Source organism: Rhinolophus sinicus, linkage group LG06 (assembly GCF_036562045.2).
Source record: "Rhinolophus sinicus isolate RSC01 linkage group LG06, ASM3656204v1, whole genome shotgun sequence".
NCBI lineage: Eukaryota > Metazoa > Chordata > Mammalia > Chiroptera > Rhinolophidae > Rhinolophus > Rhinolophus sinicus.
Window position 1 is genome coordinate 88,268,732 of NC_133756.1, and position 18,158 is coordinate 88,286,889.

At 43.8% G+C, this 18,158-nt stretch overlaps 1 long non-coding RNA gene across 1 annotated transcript; it reads left to right on the top strand.

Moving 5' to 3' along the window:
- The first annotated feature begins 1,385 nt into the window (after positions 1-1,385).
- LOC141572184 (uncharacterized) lies at positions 1,386-17,581 on the top strand. Its single transcript, XR_012497395.1, has 3 exons — positions 1,386-3,053; positions 16,603-16,845; positions 17,431-17,581. It is a non-coding gene; the product is annotated as an uncharacterized LOC141572184 (long non-coding RNA).
- Positions 17,582-18,158: the final 577 nt, after the last annotated feature.

Below are 18,158 nucleotides of genomic sequence, written 5' to 3' on the forward strand. Positions count from 1 at the left end.
CTTCTTATCTCACCTTTATTCTCTTCTTATTTTCACCATTCTGCAGCTTATGATATGAGCTGCAGAATCTCAGTGTCACCCAGCATGTCCTACCCTCCAGAAGCTCACATTCTATGAGGAAGAAAAACATGGAGATCGTTTCGCTGAAGCATGTAGATGTCACGATAGTGGTTAGCAGAGGGACATGGGACCACAAAGGAAGACAACCTGAGCCTGCCGGAGGGGGTCACAGAAGGCTTCATGGAGGTGATGACAGAACCAGAAGTCTTGCTTCTGCCAAGGCAGAGACTTGGTCTTGTTTACCTTCCTTCACCCATGGAATCTGGTACAGTGCTTTGTACATAGTAAGCTCATCTAGTTTGTTGGATGAATGACTTTCCTGACGTCCCTTCCAGCTTTCTGATTCCATGATTCTGTGACCTCAGAGGCCCATAGCAGTCAGAAGGTGGAAGGTGCTGCTGGCAAATGGTGTGAAGGTGAACACATGGGGGGGTTTGTAGTATGCAAAGTCACTTATGAGCAACTGAACTGGAAGCGAGGGAGGAGAGCATAATGAGCTTCCCTTCTTAGCGTTTCTGGGAGAATCCTCAGGCATAATAACAGGAACCCAGCCAGTGCACCTGCCCCACGTGCATGATCAGAGGCGACGTCTTGCTCTCCACAAAGCAAAGGTTGGTCAAGCTCCTCACAGCTGTTTCCCGCAGAGAGGAAAGCCCCTAAGTTCCCAGGCAGTGTAAACTGACCGTGTGTTTATAAAATACGCCCCACGGCCCAAGAACACGAAAAAGCCTCAGATGCACAAACCAGCAGCTGGTGCAGCAGGGATTCAAGACGCTTGGGAGCAGGGAGGAGAGTGTGGGAGCGAGAATGGTTGAATGCCAAATCAGCATGGCTCTCCTCTGGAGAACACCCAAATCGATCTAAAACTGAAGTTCAAAAAATAACAAACATACAAGCCTTTTGAAAACAAATTGTGCCCAGACATCTTTTAAAGCTGAGTGGTCGACCCCCAGACAGTGCTATGAGGGAGTGGGTGCAGACCACCCAGCACCCAAAGGGCGGCTTGTGGTCCCCATTGGAGGGCTGCACAAGCTTAGATGAAAACCCTTTCTGCCTGGCTTTTGCAAAGTGGAACCGAAAGAGCCCACTTGTCAGAGGTTGAGATTGAGGAGGGCGGTCTCCCTCCCTCTACAGACAGTGTGGTGCCTTTAGATGAGCTGTTTGTTTCATGCTGAGCTGAGCTCACCTGGGCAATGACCATGTGACAAGAATACCAAGCTGAGTCCAGATCAGCAAAGAGAGGACAGGAAGAGGAAGAGAAAGAGAAGCTGAGGCAGTCATGCAAAGCAGTGACTGGCAGAAACCTAGTCAGAGCTGCTCGTTAATATCATGTTTAATCCTTCCATCGGAGTTGATAAAACTTTGACAAGGGCACGTTCATATAGTTAATATCTCAGTCTATGAAAAAGCTGGTTCAGACCCTGAGGCATAAGGCAGAGTTGTTGGAGTCACCAAACTCTGCTCAAAAGGTAGGCCCACCCTCAGGCTGCAGGTTAATATCCTGGCCATCACGGTTAAACTAACATATAGCAAACTGTGCATATTGACATCCTCAAGAGTTTACTGGGACTTGGGAAGTGCTGGGGGACTGGCTTCATCAAAAATACACTCTGAGAGGACTCACTGCAGGCCCAGTGAAGCTACCGATCTGGGGGAAAACAATGATAATAGGAATAAAAAATAATAAGGATCACTATTAGTAATTGAGCATTTGATCCGCCCAGGCACAGTGCTGGGCACACACAGTATCTCATTTAGTCCTATCAAAGACCATTATTATCCCCTTCCTCCATGTGAGAAAATGAGGTATAGAGAAGTCAAATGGTTTTGTCCAGGTTACAAAGTACATGGTGCAGCTAGAATACAAGACCAGGGGCTCTGACCCCAAAGCCTGTGCTCTGATGGTTACACGGTTCTGCCTTAGGCAGACACCTTCTGTGCCTTTTGGTGGGTTCGAGGTGTACTGGGAGGAGGCATGGGTATTGAACTAGAACCAAGCTGTGCTCTGGGTCTACCTGAGGTACTTCAAATTATTCAATTCCATTGGCATGACTGATGGCTTCTCAAATCTATTCTGCTCTAACCTCAGTAAGTCAGAGCCCCCAGAAGTCTGGGGGACGTCCAGTGAGGGGCACACCTTACCTAGGATTAAATGTAGTTACATAACCAAGAAGAGGTCAGAGAGGGAGAGACTCCATTCTTTCTAACCAGGGGTCCGGAAAGGAACCGACGGGATTCCTATAGACTCAGTCTATATAATCTCATTTCTCCAACCAGGCTATTCCATCAGTAATACACCAGCTTTCCCTTTTCCACACCCTGCAAAGCTGTGACCAGGTGGACTTCCATTCTGGAGACCAGTTCTTTTATTTGTTCCATGTGGATGTGTTGTGGGAGGCTGTTGGACTGGCCACTTGGAGAGGCCACCCCTAGGTCCCATGGGGCCATACCTGCCTCTCTGTCCTGCTGTCTTTCATACCAGGAGATGAATAAGGAGTCCCAATCTCTCTCTCTCTCTCTCTCTCTCTCTCTCTCTCTCTCTCTCTCTCTCTCCCTCTCCTCAGCCTGACCTCTGGGACCTAAGGTCAGGAGAGCATGATTCTTTTTAAGTAAAAAGAGATATTTCTAATTCTTTTACCCTCTGTCCCTTCAAGCCCTCTGCACAGTGCTATGTTTCATACTCACTCTCTCTGATTTCTCAGTAAGTATTTGCATCAAGGTGACTGGTATCTCCGGCTTATAAAATGAGGGGGTCTGAAGAGGAACGAAGGAGAAGGAGAAGGCTTGGAAGAAGAAGGTGTGATCAAAATTAGGTTTTCCTCCTCTGGGGCTGGCAGAACACACTAGGAATCAGCAAACCAGTCACAGGGCTCACTGAGCAGGGCTGATTCTGCACTCTGCGTGAAAGACCACCTCTGCTTCAGCCTGGGTTCCAGAGGAGTTAGTCCATTATCGTAGGGCGCCTTGCAACTGGAATCTGACTACAGAGCCAGGTAGGAAGCAGGGTTTGTGTGCATAGCCATTTGTTCCTTTTAGCTGTTTCTCCCTCTTCAGGGATATATGGCTTGTATTCTTCTGTCTTTCCAGAGCAGTCTGCTTCCCTCTCCCTAGGCTCCCCTGTGATACCCACAGTGAGTTCTCTTTTAGGTCATCACCTCCCCTCATCCCCCAGGGCCGGGGAAGGTGGCAGCATCTCCAGCAACCTCAGGCTTGAGACTCCCTCTGTGAGGTGCTGACTGGGCAGCCCATGCAAATCAGTTTTGCCTGGAGATCTTCAGAGAAGAAAGGGAAGCTCAGAGACATTGATCTTCCCTGTGTTCTGGGAAGCTGCGTTTTTCGTTTTTCTTCGCTGCTGCTTTCAAATGACCCGGATCTCATTACAGATATTGAAACGGGGTGTGATTCTGAGGAGGCGCCTGAGAAATGGGAACTTGGTTGCTGGTTGCCTTTGAGGGTCGGTGGGAGAGAACCACAAGCCTGTCTAGATCTTATCTCCTCAGGAAGGGGCAGGAAAACAACGCAGCAAAACAGCTGCCCAGGCGAGAACCCCACCTTATGTCTTCACACCACACACCCACGTGCGGTGATGTTGCCGTTTCCCATGAAGATGAAAGTGGAGGGTGAGGCGCACCAGGGATTCCCTGAGCCCTGGATGGGGAGGTCATCTGAGACTGTCAGGCCAGTCCGTGGGATGGACACACTTAGCAATCAGGACTTGTCACCTCCAGCACTACTGCTCTTCCTGGAGGGAGCTTGAGGGCCCTGGGTGAGGCTGGGCTGCTTTCACTCTCCAGAAGAGGCAATCCATCACATAAACCTTATTAAATACACACTGTGTGTCTGCCTTGTGCTCTGGGGAATCCAGTTAAATACAAGACAGTCCTGACCCACATGGAGCTTAATAAAAATTGAGTGGGGAGACCAACCATAATAAAGGAAAAGTTAAATAACATACCACAGACACACACACATACACACACACACACACACACACACAAATCACACACAAGCAGTTAGTGGTACATGACTAATTGGCACATGAAAGACGCATTCACTCTCGGTTTGCTCCCACACTGACATTTTGCTGAACGAACGGAACAGAAGGATAACACCACTGCAGCTAGCTGAGCTGGGGGCGGACAGGAGAGCCGTGCTCAGAATAGGGCAGCATGTCATGGCTGGAGCTTCCGCCACACGTCCCCTGTAATAACATCAGAAGGATTTGTTTTCTTAAAGGATTCAGGGACAGCTTTGCCATGCTCTCAGAAGGGCCTGGTTGGATCTTCCTATAAGACATTAATTATACCCACTCACATCTCCCTTCTTTCTTTCCATCTCTACTGTAGGAGCCTTCTTCAATTGTTCACTGTAACAAACTTTGACACATGCCAGCAATAGCTTCTCTGTTGTTCTCCTGGTCAGGCCACCCTTTCCTCAGGCCCTTACTGTGGATTTCTACTGAATTACCAATGAGCACTGAATTTGAAGCAAATTGGTTTGGGAACAAATCTCTGCCACTCATTAGGTGTGTGACTGTCACTGTGAGTCTCAATTTCCTCATCTGTAAAGTGGGTACAAAAAGGATATCTTTATTGTATTATTATTATGAGGATCAAAAGGGATCGTGGAGGTGAAGAGCCGAGTGTCTGCGTGTCAGGAGCCTAGTGCTATGTGGAAATTCACCAAGGTCTATGCTAGAGCAGTGCTTCTCAAACCTGCATGTGCTTTCACATCACCTGAGGATCTTGTTAAAAGTTTAGATTCGGATTTAGTAGAACGAGGTAGGCCTGAAATTCTGTATTTCTGCTAAGTTCTCAGGTGATGCAGATGCTACTGATCCAAGGACCACACTTTGAGTAGCAAGGTACTAAAGGCTTTATGCTCAGAATCCTGCCTTTCCAGGGTTTTTGTGGGTGCTGATCCTACTGTGTGTCCATTGCACTGACTCTTACCTCCTCTGTGTGTGGGACCTCCTGCCTCATCCTTCTAGTCTTTATTTCACACAGCGCTGTTGCTGGTCTTTTCCTCTCTTGCCTCTGATTATACTCTTCTCTCTATTTGACTCTGCCCGCTAGAGAAGCATTGCTCACACTGACTACCCGCCTTTAATGTTTCTGGCTTAGTCTCACAAGGCTGTCTTACAGTTTGCCAGAGGTCATCTATGGCTGGAAACCATCCCATTTTCTTTTTACCCCCGGGCTGCAAGGAAGCCCCGGGCTGCAAGGAAGTTTTGTGGTGAGTTTTAGCAGTGTTTTCTCCCCTGAGTTTTCCTCCTGCTGGTTCTTAAAGAATTTACTTTTTGTTTTATTTTATATGTTGCCATTAGCTAGCTGAGTGAGCTTGGACAACTCACTTAACCTCCTTGGGATTTAGTTTTCTCACCTGTAAATGGGGATACCAGTGATAGCTATCTCATAAGATTGTTGGGAGGACTAAATGAGTTAATATCTATAAAGTCTTTAGGACAGTGGTTGGCATATAGTAAGTACCACATGAATGTGATTTTTTTGTTGTTATTTTATAAAATGCCTCAAATCCTTTTGAAAATCAAGATGGATATACATAATTATTGTCATCATCATCCGAAAAACCATGTTGACATTAACGTGTAGACAGAATACCATCAGATTATCATATTGTACTGGAATAGTTGAGTTATGGGACACCTTTCAAGTGAGAAAGAAATAAATTTAGAACAAAGGAAATCAAATGCAGTGAGTAGTAAATGTTAGCGTACATGTTTCTTATACTCTAAAATTAGTAGTTCCAAGATGGGTTGAAATGAAACTTGTCCTTCCCAGTCCTGTGCCTTTAAACCACGAACATGATGTACCATGTAACGTCCACACCGTGAGTGGGCTTTGAGCACTGCAGTCACGACTCAAGCAATTTCCTTGAAACTTCTCACTTCTCTTTTGCCCTTGCTCTAGCTTTCCGGTCCATCACTGCTCCGACTCTTGGATCTCGCCTCTCATAGCTAGCCCCACTTATTTCTTAAATCTAATGACTGGATACAGCTGAACTGATTTAACTCTGTTGCTTTCTCTGGGTGATCGCATTTCTGTCTGCTTCAGGAAATCATCCCATTGGACTCCACTTCAACTCCTAGCGCTGTCTTAGATGTCTTTCTGGGGTTCTTGCCATACTCGCTCCACACCCTCACGATTCCCTCATTCATTCACACAATGAAATTTATTTTATGTCTAATCCGTGCCAATCAGTAATATAAGTGCGAGGGACTACCGAAGTAAACCAAACAAAGTTCTGGCCCTCACTGAGCTTACATTTTAGTGGGAAAGACAGACAATAAACAAATTAATGCCTGCTATATACTGTATATTCTTGCTACTCAAAGCGTAGTCCATGGGCTTGCAGCATGTTAAGCAGATATACTGAGGAGACAGTTGCTTATATGGATTAAGGTGGGAGACATTAATAAATTTTAATGATCATTTATTCCGATGATTTACAGATCAACAAACTGTCTGTGTGAAGCTTTGACCAAGGGCATATAATTGGTTGGTTGTAGAGCATGTTTTCAGTCTTTTCTATTCATTACACACTATCCTTTCTTGTGTAGATTCTAGATCAATGAATTATTAAGGCAAATTTGTTTATTTAGGGGACTTTTCAAACCTTGTGGTGTTGTGGAAATGTAGGGAAAGCCGTCTATGCTATTTCCTATCAAAGCCTCATTTCTGGATTAGAGGGAACATGAGTTGGCTCCCACGTGCCACGTCTTGAATCTCGGATCAAGGAACACTTAGGGGTGAGGGGATAGTGATTGTGCAAGTTTCCTTATAAGATACTCTACAAATTGAGAATAAGAAAGGGTTTCAGAAAGACTCATAGATTCATTTACAAATAAGGAAATTGAGGCCTAGAGAAGTTAAGTGACTAATTTAAGATCCCACAGCAGGTTAGTAGCAGAACTGAGACCGGAGCTATGTCTCTTGACACACGGTGCCAAACTTAAGACTTAGAGCTGGAAGATCTATGCTCAACTCCCATCATCTCCATTAGCCAAGTTCCTTACATTCCTTAGGCCTCCATTTCTGCAGGCATGTGAAACTGTGCAAGTCACTTATCCCCTGTATAACTCAGCTTCTTCATTTGTAAAACAGAGTTCATCAAATGAAATAATTTACATAAAATTGTTTGATGAAACTGCTTTTTTCCTACCACAACACACAGCATTTCTTATGCCAAAGCCATCCAAGCTAGAGGAAATAATCAGAATCCAAACTGAGTGCCCCATTAGGAAGAGAATTCAGACATGGGAGAGTTGTGTGAACCTCATGAGTGTATCTAGTCAGCTCCCTTTTCAGCTCCTTTCACATCCTAAAGGGGTGATTTTAAAACCTTTCTCTCTTCCACCACTTCTTCCATCACTCTTAGAGAAAATATTGGCTATTGAATAGGAATGCCTTTAATTTCTTGTGACTGCAACTGACAAACATCTGCATAAACCCTCCTCCTGAAATGGTGTTATCTTTCCTCTTTCCTCAGTTAACTCTAATTCCCACGTATTCTTCATAACTCAACTCAGAGGTCACTGCACCTGCCCCATCCACCCTCTCTTGGCTATCGGGTGCCCCTCTACTGTTCTTCTCTATCAAACATAAATCCCATTTTCTTCCATATTTGTTAACACAAAAGCCTCCCTCACTAAAAGGTAGGGATTCTATTTATCTCTATAGCTGCCTAGTGCCTGGCACATAGTATGTTCTTAATAAATGTTTTTTGATAAATGAATGCATGCATGATGCTTACTTGGGTTGCCCTGAAGATGATGTCATTAGCTTCTCTTTTATCAGCCCTCAAAGGGTCTGGATTTCCTGGTGAGAGAAACGTCTCCAGTTTGTCCAGGCTCTCTTTATACCTCTCAGCCTCAATCAGAAATGAATGAAAGCAGAGCTGCTCTGTTTTGACTATGGCCCAGCTGTGCATCCGTCCTGTTGATCTGAAATGCTCTCTCAGATGATGGAGGTAAGGATGTTGAGGATGGCTTCTGGACGAGGCAGGGGTGGCCAGTCATTAGCAGCTCCTGATTCTCCCAGCAGTGAGCCTGCTCCTCCACTCACTCCTGCTGGGGACCTTCCTTCAGGTGCTGCAGCAGCCTCTGCCCTTAAAGAATTTTCCCCCAGAGCCAGTGAGTCAGGCTCATGGGACTCTGAGTAGGTCTTGGTGATTGGTATCTCAGCAACCAGGAGACAAAAGGAAGTGGAAGAATATGAGATAGATGAGAAGGGGGATGGTTTCCTGCCTCCTACCACCCCATCAATCAAGTGTGGTTCCAGCTCCAATGACTTGCACAATCATTTCCACTTGTTCTCTGTGACTTTCATTTGGTCTACCACGTGAGCTTGATGGCTTAGGGCAGGAGAGGCTGAGTATTATATGAGCCTGGCCCTGATCTACCTGAGACTGTGCAGCATGGAGGGGCCTTCAACATTCTTGCATTTGCCCTGACAGCCACTTTGCCCCAACGCTGTTTCCTGGCTGTAGAGGCATCCATGCCCCTCTCCATCCTAACTCCCATATACTACCCCTTTCCTGCCTTTCTGATCTTCATCAGAAGCTACACATCCTGAGGAATAAGGCATGCTGGTTAAGAAGTTGTACTCTGGAGGCAGCCTGACTTGGGTACAAATCCTGACCCCACCTGGACTGCTGTGCAAGTTACTTACCCTCTCTGAAGACTAGTTTTGTCATCCAAAATGTGGCAAATATCCACTCATGGGGTTTTGTGAGGATTATATTGGGTAATGCTTATGAAGGGCTTAGCATATTTTGAGCTCTCAACAAATAGTGACTCGTATGTTGTTTTATAACTACATCTTTCTCAAACCCACTTTGTCAGAAATGATCACTCTTTCCTTGGTGTTACTAGAGAACATTGTAATAAAATATAGTTATTTTAATAATAATGTATACGAATAATTATGTATACTCATTCACTGAATCCTGACAAGGTAGGTATAATTGTTATCCAAATTTGATAGATAAGAAACTGAGGCAAAGAGAAGTTGAGCAACTTGCCTAAGGATACGAAGTTAGTAAGACCTGAAGAGCAACATTTGAAATGAGGTAGGCTGGCTCCAATATTAAAGTTTGCTGTATGTGGGCTTTGCACCCACCCCTGGGCTGTGAGTCTAATGGGTGCATTGCCTGTGTCTGATTCAACCTTATAACCTCTCCTGCACATTGCTCCAGGTTTGCAGTGGTCGTGGAGATGCCATTAGTGAACATGCCAGCTCTTCAGTAGCTAATAGCCCGGGGAGGGAGGATGCCAGCTTCCTAGTGCCCAGGTACCTGCAGCCCAGTACCCAGTTCCCAAAGCCCTGGCCTTCTGCTCTTTTCTGGCGCAACTAAATAGGCTGTATCTGAGCCTGGCAGCAGATGGCAGATTTTTTCCCCCAGGGAAAAGCACTTAGAGTATACAAGGCATACTACAATGGGAGAAAATGACCACCAAGCTAATGAGAATAAGGAAAACGGAGGTTCGTTTCGCAGTTAGGGACTGTATTAGGGACTGTATGTGAGGAGTAAGCAGAGGTACGATGGTGGTACAAGCATGGAATTAATCATGTGGTGGTGAGCCAACGAAGAGACATGATCCTCCAGCCTATTTGGGCCAGCAATGCCCTGCTGAGCCATCTGCCCTGCCCCACTCCAGGCACCACAGGACCTGACTGTCACCTGAAGACCACTATCTGCACCATCATCGAAAGACAAGAATGATGCAGTGAAATGAGCATAGGATTGTTAACAAGTCACTTAAATCTTATGATCTTAATGTTTCCCTTATCTAAAGTGAGGATACTAATAAAATCTCATGAGTCTGTGGGGAGAAAGCGAAATATTATACATTATGAAGAGTGATAAAGATAACATATCTGCAGAATGCTTTAATAATAAACAAACAAATAGATAAAAATAATAGCAATAATAGCATCTAACCCATTTGCAGCCTTTGCTATATGTCAGGAACTCTTCTAAGTGCTTTATATATATTTAATCCTCATACATCTTATGAGACAAGTGGTATTACATCTATTTTGCAGATGAAAAACTGAGGTACAGAGAAATAGATTGTCCAAAGTCACACAGCTAGTAAGTAGCGAAACTGGCATTCAAATATGGGCAATCTGGCTCCAAGTCTGTGCTCTTGACGGCCATGTGGTTAAGATGAATGTGAACATGTGCATTTATAAAGCATGCCTAGGGATGTTTCAGTAATCTCAAGTAATCCTCTCTGCTCCCTGAACAGGGGAACTGGCCATTCTTCACACTGAGCTCAATCTACATTGGGAGAAGTATCTTGAGTCTGTTACAGATCCCAAACCTTGGGAAAGCTTCCCTGATGCTTGTAGAAAAGTATCAAGAGAGCCATCTTTGTTCTTATAGGTAGGCCAGATAATTGCTCCAAATTCCCTGGGTTCTGATTGTTCTAACATCTCAGTATCCTTCAGAGCCCCTGGTAGCTGATCCTGACTGCAGTGGAGGTACGTCAATCAATCAGATTACAAATATTCATTAGGCACTTACAACATGCCCCAGCACTGGGCCGGGGCATGGGGGCATGATGTAGAAAAGAAACAGGATTGTGTTCTCCATCCACAAAAAGTTAGCAGTATAGTTGGAAAGATCGAATGGATGAAACGATAGATCAAGCTAACAAGGTAATACCATGAGGTAATAATGTAATAACACATGAAATTGTTCAGCATTGACAATGAGACTGTAGGAGATGAATGGAACACATCGCTAGTTGTGTCTCATTCATCTCCTGGTCTTTTTCTTAAAGTTCTAAGTTTTCTTCGGGACTCTGTACCCAGCATGGGTAATGTGTCTTTCCTTCCCAGGGAAGGAAAAAAAATTCCGTGTAAAAAAACATTCTTCACCCAACAGCTCCTGTCATGTTCAGCAAGACGTGTCTTTGTCCTTTCCTATGTATTTCTTCATCAAAGGTGGTAGAGAAGTCAATTTGGGGTCTGTTACCCCTGAGTAGTAACTGTCATAGTGATGTGAGCAGAGGGGACTTGAGGCCAAGGTAGGCCAAGGTCTACTCCTTTCTCGTGTGCTTTTACCTTCCCAGGGACCTTGAAACTGCTCCCTAACCCTGGAAGCTTGGGGCGCTCAACTAGGGCACCATCTTAAATCTGATGGACTTTAGCCCTTTCTCTCCTAACTGGGTGACTTTGAACAAGTTGCTTAATCTCAGCTTTAGTTTTCTCATCTACAAAATGAATATATAAAAGTGAATGTGAGAATGAACTGAAATAATTAATACAGAGTGCTTATCATAGTGACTGGTGAATAATACATTTTTCTAAAATGGTATATTTCTGTTATAATTAGCTCTACTACCAATAACATCCCATCACTGTCACCACCATGATCGCCGTCATCATTACCGCCATCATTAGCAATATCATCACCATAATCACCACCACCATTATCTACACCATCATCACCACCATCGCATCATCAGCACCATCACCATCATTACAATCTAACCAGTAAATCCCATATCCCATTCCTTTAGGTCCTTTTAAAATGACTGACTGGCTAATCTGATAAATACTGAGCTCTCTTTTTGTGACAATGGCTTCATTTGTCACCCAACTCAGATAATATTTTTATTCAAGTTTTCAGAGACAAGGGAGTGACTTGCTGAAAATTAATGCTGACGATTTTGGTACCTTGTGGGAAAGAAAGGAAGTTAGTTTTGGTTGTATAGACTGTTAGATGCTCCTCAGATCACCTCCTCTGCAGCTGTTGGATCTGTCCCAGAGACAAATTCTTCCACTGAGTTCTCTCTGTTCTGCCATGAATAACAATGGTAACATTGCAGGTAAAGAAGACCTTAGCCCACTAAAATCACTTCCCTTTTCCCTATTAATTATCATGTCATGGTGAAGAGAAAACACTTCAATTTTAGCCCACAATAATGGGAGTACCTGAAAGAGAACAACAGCAATGTTTGGGGTTACGATTCTGAAGCATAAAAGACACAAAATTAATTACCTTTGGCTTCCCAGACAAATTTCTATGTACACAATTGTGTTTCATCTTTGTAACTCGAGGCTATACTTTGAGGGTCTCTGAAGTAGAGAAATCACACATGCTGTGTCCAGAGTCATGCTCATAGGAAGATGAACAGAAATACCACTTGGAGATCCCACAAGAGAAGCCCTTCTCTGGAGAGATGTTTATTTAGTAATTCAAAAGGGTAAAGGGACTCATTCTAAAATTTTTGCTTGGGGGCTGTCAGGTAAAGTTCCACTCTGCAAAAGGGGTGTACGGTTCCGTTGAATTTCTTCACCAAGTCAACACAAATTACAATGTGGAAATGAGTGAGTGGAGACATTTCCGATGTGGTATTTCTTTTTTTGCTTTTGGATAAAAACACAGTCAGACCTTTGTGCACAATGCGGATTCTGAAAGGCCATGGAAGGCAGAGTGGGAGGATCTCTAAGGCATCTAAGAGGAACATTTAGCACAAACATAGCACATGCCAACTTGCCTTAAGGCTGGGAGACTGTGGGCTTCTCTGCAACAACCCCACTCTTCCTACACACTCACCTGAGAGGAATTGGAAGACATTCCTTTGGCTTGAACATGAGGCCGATCTATTTATTCATTGAACAAATATTTGTTGAGCGTCAGCCAATGCCAAACCTATTCTAGGTGTTGAGGATACATCAGTGAATAAAAACAGACAAAAATCCCAACGAAGATAAATTCACTTTCCCTCAGATTGGCTTAATATTATTATTGTGCTCTGATTATATACGAGTGTGTATTTTATATATAATATATACATTCTTATATTTTATATATAAATCTTAGATTTATCATATTTATATGAATTAATACATAATAAAATATATTTTATATAAATAAAAATATTTAAATATATCTTGTTAGAGTGTAAGTTCCAAGAATTCAGGGGTTGAGCTTATTTAATTATCTGTGTATAAAGCCCAGAATAGCATCATTCATTCACTCAACACATACATTCTGAGTGTCTACCCTGAGTTAGGTGATAGGGATACAGTGATGAACAAGAAAGAAAATCTCTCATACAGATTATGGGGTAATTTAGTGAATGTGGAGACAAAGATAGTGGTGCCATGTTTTTTTTGACATTTAATTCAGGTTTAATGATAGACAAATTTCGAATCTTACATTTGAAAAGATGTCTTATATCCAGAGTAATGCCATATTTATTACTTGTTAACACATTTTCAGCATTAATGACTTTGCCCACCCCACATAGAGTCTTGTTTTCAGCTTTTTATTTCAAAATAATTTTAGATTTACAGAAATGTTGCAAAAATGAAGTATACAGAACTCCTACATACCCTTCATCCAGCTTCCCTCTATGTTAAAAACTATGGCACATTTCTCAAAACTGAGAAGTTAATATTGGCATAAGACTGAACTAGATTACAGACTTTATTTGGAGTTCACCAATTTTCCTATTAGTGTCGTTTTGCTGCTCTAGGATCCCATCCCGGATACCTTGTGGCATTTAGTTATCATGCTAGCCTCCTCCAATCTGTGACGCCTTCTCAGTCTTTCCTTGTTTTTGATTTTGATAGTTTTAAAGAGTACTGGTTAAGTATTTTGTAGACTGTCCCTGAATTTGGGTTTGGTGTTTTTTTCCTCATGATTAGACTTGGGTTGTGGATTTGGGGGAAAGAATATCACGGAAGAGAAATGTCCTTCTCATAGCATCATATCAGCATGACTTCTCACTGGTCAAGTTGACTTTGGTCTTTCGGTTAAGGTGGTATCTGCCAGGTTTCTCTACCACAGTTATGTTTCCCCTTTATAGACTTTATGTTAGAAGTTAGTCACAAAGTTCACACTCAAGGGGAGGAGGAATTCAACTCTGCCTCCTGGAAGAAGGCTTCCTTTTCTCTTGAGTTTTCCTCACTTACATATCCTGTCTATGGGATTAAGGGCTTTGGGGATCATAGCATTATTTCCCCTTTAAGTGATGTTATGTTAAAGTTCATAAATTTAATCTGTACAGCACCTTATTTAGAAAATTCATCATTTAACATAAACTCTTATCAGAGAGAAAGAGAAGGAGTGTTTTCATTGAAGGATTCTGAAGTTCTTGTTGCTAAATTAACTCGAGTACTACAGATGAAATACCTTTTCTTAAGTTTAATAGAGTTATAGCAACTGCTTGTTGCATGTATTTTAAAGTAAATGACCCAATAACAGTTCCATCACATAACTGTGGACTTATAGAACATTGGGGCTGGGTAAGATGCAAGAATCATTTGGTCTAGCCCCTCAGTTTCCTCCAGATGAGGCAATTGAGACCCAGAAAGGAGGCACTATTTTTCTGAGGTTGCTAGCCAATTGGAGGAAGACTAGGCCTTCTGTTTCTCAGGGCTCTTTCCCTGTAAATTCCTCTATGTGACCACCCCAGCAACGGAGGGAATCTATACAATCTCTGCCCCCACCCACCCAGCTCCTTCCACAGTCACGGCCTTCCATTCCTTTCTGCAGACCAGGGATAAGGCCTGTATCCAGGCCATCCTTAGGACAACACAAGATTAAGGGAAACATTTTGCAAGCACCCTCATGCCCCGCTCCCACCCAGCTCATATCTGCAACTTGAAAGCAAGAGGACCGCCTATCCTCCAGCCACTGCCTCAGCTAGGCGCTGGAGGCCTCACTCCCAGTTTAACCAGGTTCTGCCCTGGGCTAGAGATGCTGCAGTTTGACAGTGAAAACTCTGTTAAATTTGGAGTTCATTCTTAGAGACCGCTGTGCCAGGAACAAGGAGAGCAAGTCCATTAGAAGACTGAGCCGGCTTAAAGCCAAGGAAAGACTAAGATAATAAGTCTTACCTTCTTAAGAGGCAGTGAGAACTCAGAGCTGGCATTTGAGGGAAGAAACTAGAAAAACATTGTCCCTTCCCTTCCCCCCCCGCCCCCCCCGCCCCACTCACTTTAACCAGGGTTAAAAGGTGATGAGACAAGCACGTGACTGAATATGTTCAGCTAAAGAGAAATGTCATTTCTCCAAGTAAAAGAAATGGAACTTAAAGTCCCACTCAGTTCCTGTGCACAAGTGGAGTACAATGCTTAAATACATATTTAAGTGCTCTCTAGGGCCTCTCCGGACAATGAAGGGCCCAGAGGTCAGGCTCAGGGCCGTCCCCTGGTCAGAGACTAAGTGGTATCCAGGTCTTCAGTCAGAATGTCTGACCAGCTGGGTTTTCACATTGCCCATTTTGACGGTCTTGGCCATAGTCAGTGAACCCAAGAAGCAGAACCAAAGGGAGTGAGAGCCCAAGCAAGTGGCTGCAACTGTAGCATCAAGGGCAACTCCTGCACATGGCTCTCAGAGGCTGGACAACCCTCTTGGTGAAGGGAGTACAGATGGTTTTGGCTGACTCAGTTTCCCTCCCCTTGCTGTGCCTCATCTACATACGCCCCTCTGTATAGGGTCTTCAGTACTTACTTCCTTTCCCTCCACTAAAATCTCTCAGGAAAGCTCGGGAACTCATTCCTACTGGCACATAAAGCACTGATTCCACTTCAAAGTGTTAGCCATTTAGAAGGACCATTGCCTTTAGACGGGGATAAACACTTACGTGTGGTTCTCAGCCTTGGCCGTGTGTTAGAGTCACTGGTGGTACACTGAGAAATACAGAAGCCTGGCCCCACTCAAACTCTACAGTTAAAAAGTTCCACAGGGTTTCTCATGCACAACTAGGGCTGAAAACCATTCCTATGGTAGTTTAAATGCGAGGTTCTCAGTGTGTGGCCCCTAGACCAGCAGCATCAGCATTTCCTGGGAATTTAGGAATGCAGATTTTGGGGCCTGAATCAGACCTCCTAAATCAGAAACTCTGGGGTGGGGTCCAGAAATCTGTGTTTTATTAAGCTTCCAGGTGATTCTGATGCTTGCTAAAGCTTGAGAATGCTTTAAGCAGAAGGACCAAGGTCTAACTGGGAAGTTTTGGTCAGGAGTAGGGGAAATGTGGATGGAGGGCTGGAGTACCCTGTGAAACCACACTCCGTAAATGGTTGGCTTGTCCGTGTACCCATAAGTCATCTGTGGTTCCTTGTCTATTGACTGAAGCTGTCTCAGATTTGCAGACCACCAGCAGTGTTAGAACCTTTTCTTCCAGTAGGAAGGACAGTTTTATTTAAAGTGGCCACAACATACTGGGTAGTAGTATTGACTTGTGGTAGTTATGTTGGTGGTCATAACTCCCCCCTTCCTTCCTCTTCTGCCCCACAAGCCATAGATCACAAGTGAGGCTGGTGGACAGGGCAGAGGCAGAGAATAAGGTTTTGGTAGAGGAGTTAAGTGCTTTGATTTGTTAAGCTAAATTAAACTGAATTAGTGGCCATGGAAATCTTCTGCAGAGTATTTCTTTTTTTAAAATTAAATTTATTGGGGTAACATTGGTTAATAACATTATATAAGTTTCAGGTGTATATCTTAATAATACGACATCTGTATATGCCATTCATTGTAAATTTTATCTCAAAACAGTGATCCCAAAGCACTCACCTGAAGAGTGATGTCTTTACGGCCTGGAGCATTGTATGTGGGAAAGCTGTCCTGAACATTGGCTGAAATGTGGGGACACTTCAATTCTATTCAACTAGCATGATTCTTGGTACTGGGGATGTGTCGACCACCAAAAGGGGAACTATCTGTAACCTCAGGATCTCGGAGGGAAAACGAACAGGTTAGAAGACCGCAAATGAAGAGGAGACACAGGAAGGATGCTGGGTGAGCATCTGGCAGTTTCTCTGATCTTAGTTCTGGGGCTCAGATAAGTCCTCTCTGGGTAAGTGATGTTTAATCTGAAAACTGAAGGTTGAACTGGAATCAGCCAGGTGAAGGGATGTAGGGGAGGGAGGAAAAGAGTGGGAGGAAGAACATTATAGACAGAGAAAGGGCTTGTGTGAGTCCTGGAGTTGAGAGAAGCATGCATGGTAGTTTTAAGAAATGCAAACCGAATGTGTGGGACCCTAGAGAGCGCAGGGGAACATGATACAAGATGAGGTTAGAGTGACAGCAAGTCTGGACCCCGGAGGGCCAAGGAAGTTAGATGAAGGATTTGGACTAGGGCCGAAGGGCAATTGGAAGCCACTGAGGAGTTAAAGCAGTGGAAGAAGATGACAGATTTGCATGAAAAGTAAATCTCTCGGCTGCATCTTAGTGAGTGGATTGGAGCGGGGAAGAGTGGATATTGAGAGACAGGAGATGTGTATTATACAGACTAAATTTAGGAATGTTTGCTTAGGAAAAATATGAAATGAACTATGAAACTATGAGATTAAAATGTATGTTTCCTCTTATGTTCTTTTTCAGCCCATTTTTGTTGAAACAGACCTATAGCAGCTATCTTCAAAGAGTATATATATATCCAACATATGAAGTATGTAGCCAATGACACCAGTGAGTCAACTAATGTTAATTGAACACTAGCCATTTGCAAATCACAAACTAAAACATGGCTGGACACCATCGGGAATTCCAGGAATGCTTGGTCCTTGCCCTCAAGAAACTAACAACTGAGTTATGGAAATAAAAACACTTACATGTTCATTGAAAATACAAGCAGTATATGATTAATTATCAGAAAGTGAGTATGGAATCAACACTCTAAAAAGAGTAGTAGGAGAAGTAGTTTCACGGAAGATGTGGGTCTTGGGCAAGGCTTTGAAGGACCCTGGGAAGTGGGTAGATGGCCAAGCACGGGGAGGACAGTGTATGTGTGTGTGTGTGTGTGGGTGTGTGTGTGTGTGTGTGGGTATAAGCAGTGGGCTTTCTGGGTGGGATCCACATTTGTAGTTTTAATTTGTGTTGATTTTCAGGAAAAGTCCACTGAACCTCAGACATAATAGAAAAGCAGAGTAGCTTTTAGCAAAGAATCGGGAGTCGTAAATATTCTCATCTTAATGAGTGGTCAGTTTTCTGCTGCACCTGCTGGAACAGCAGCAGAATAGGGGCTGCAGGTGGACATGGCTGGAAAGGCACGTGGGGTTGATTTGGACAATGCCTGGGGGAGCAAGGGGCCCTGGCACTGCCTCAGGGAA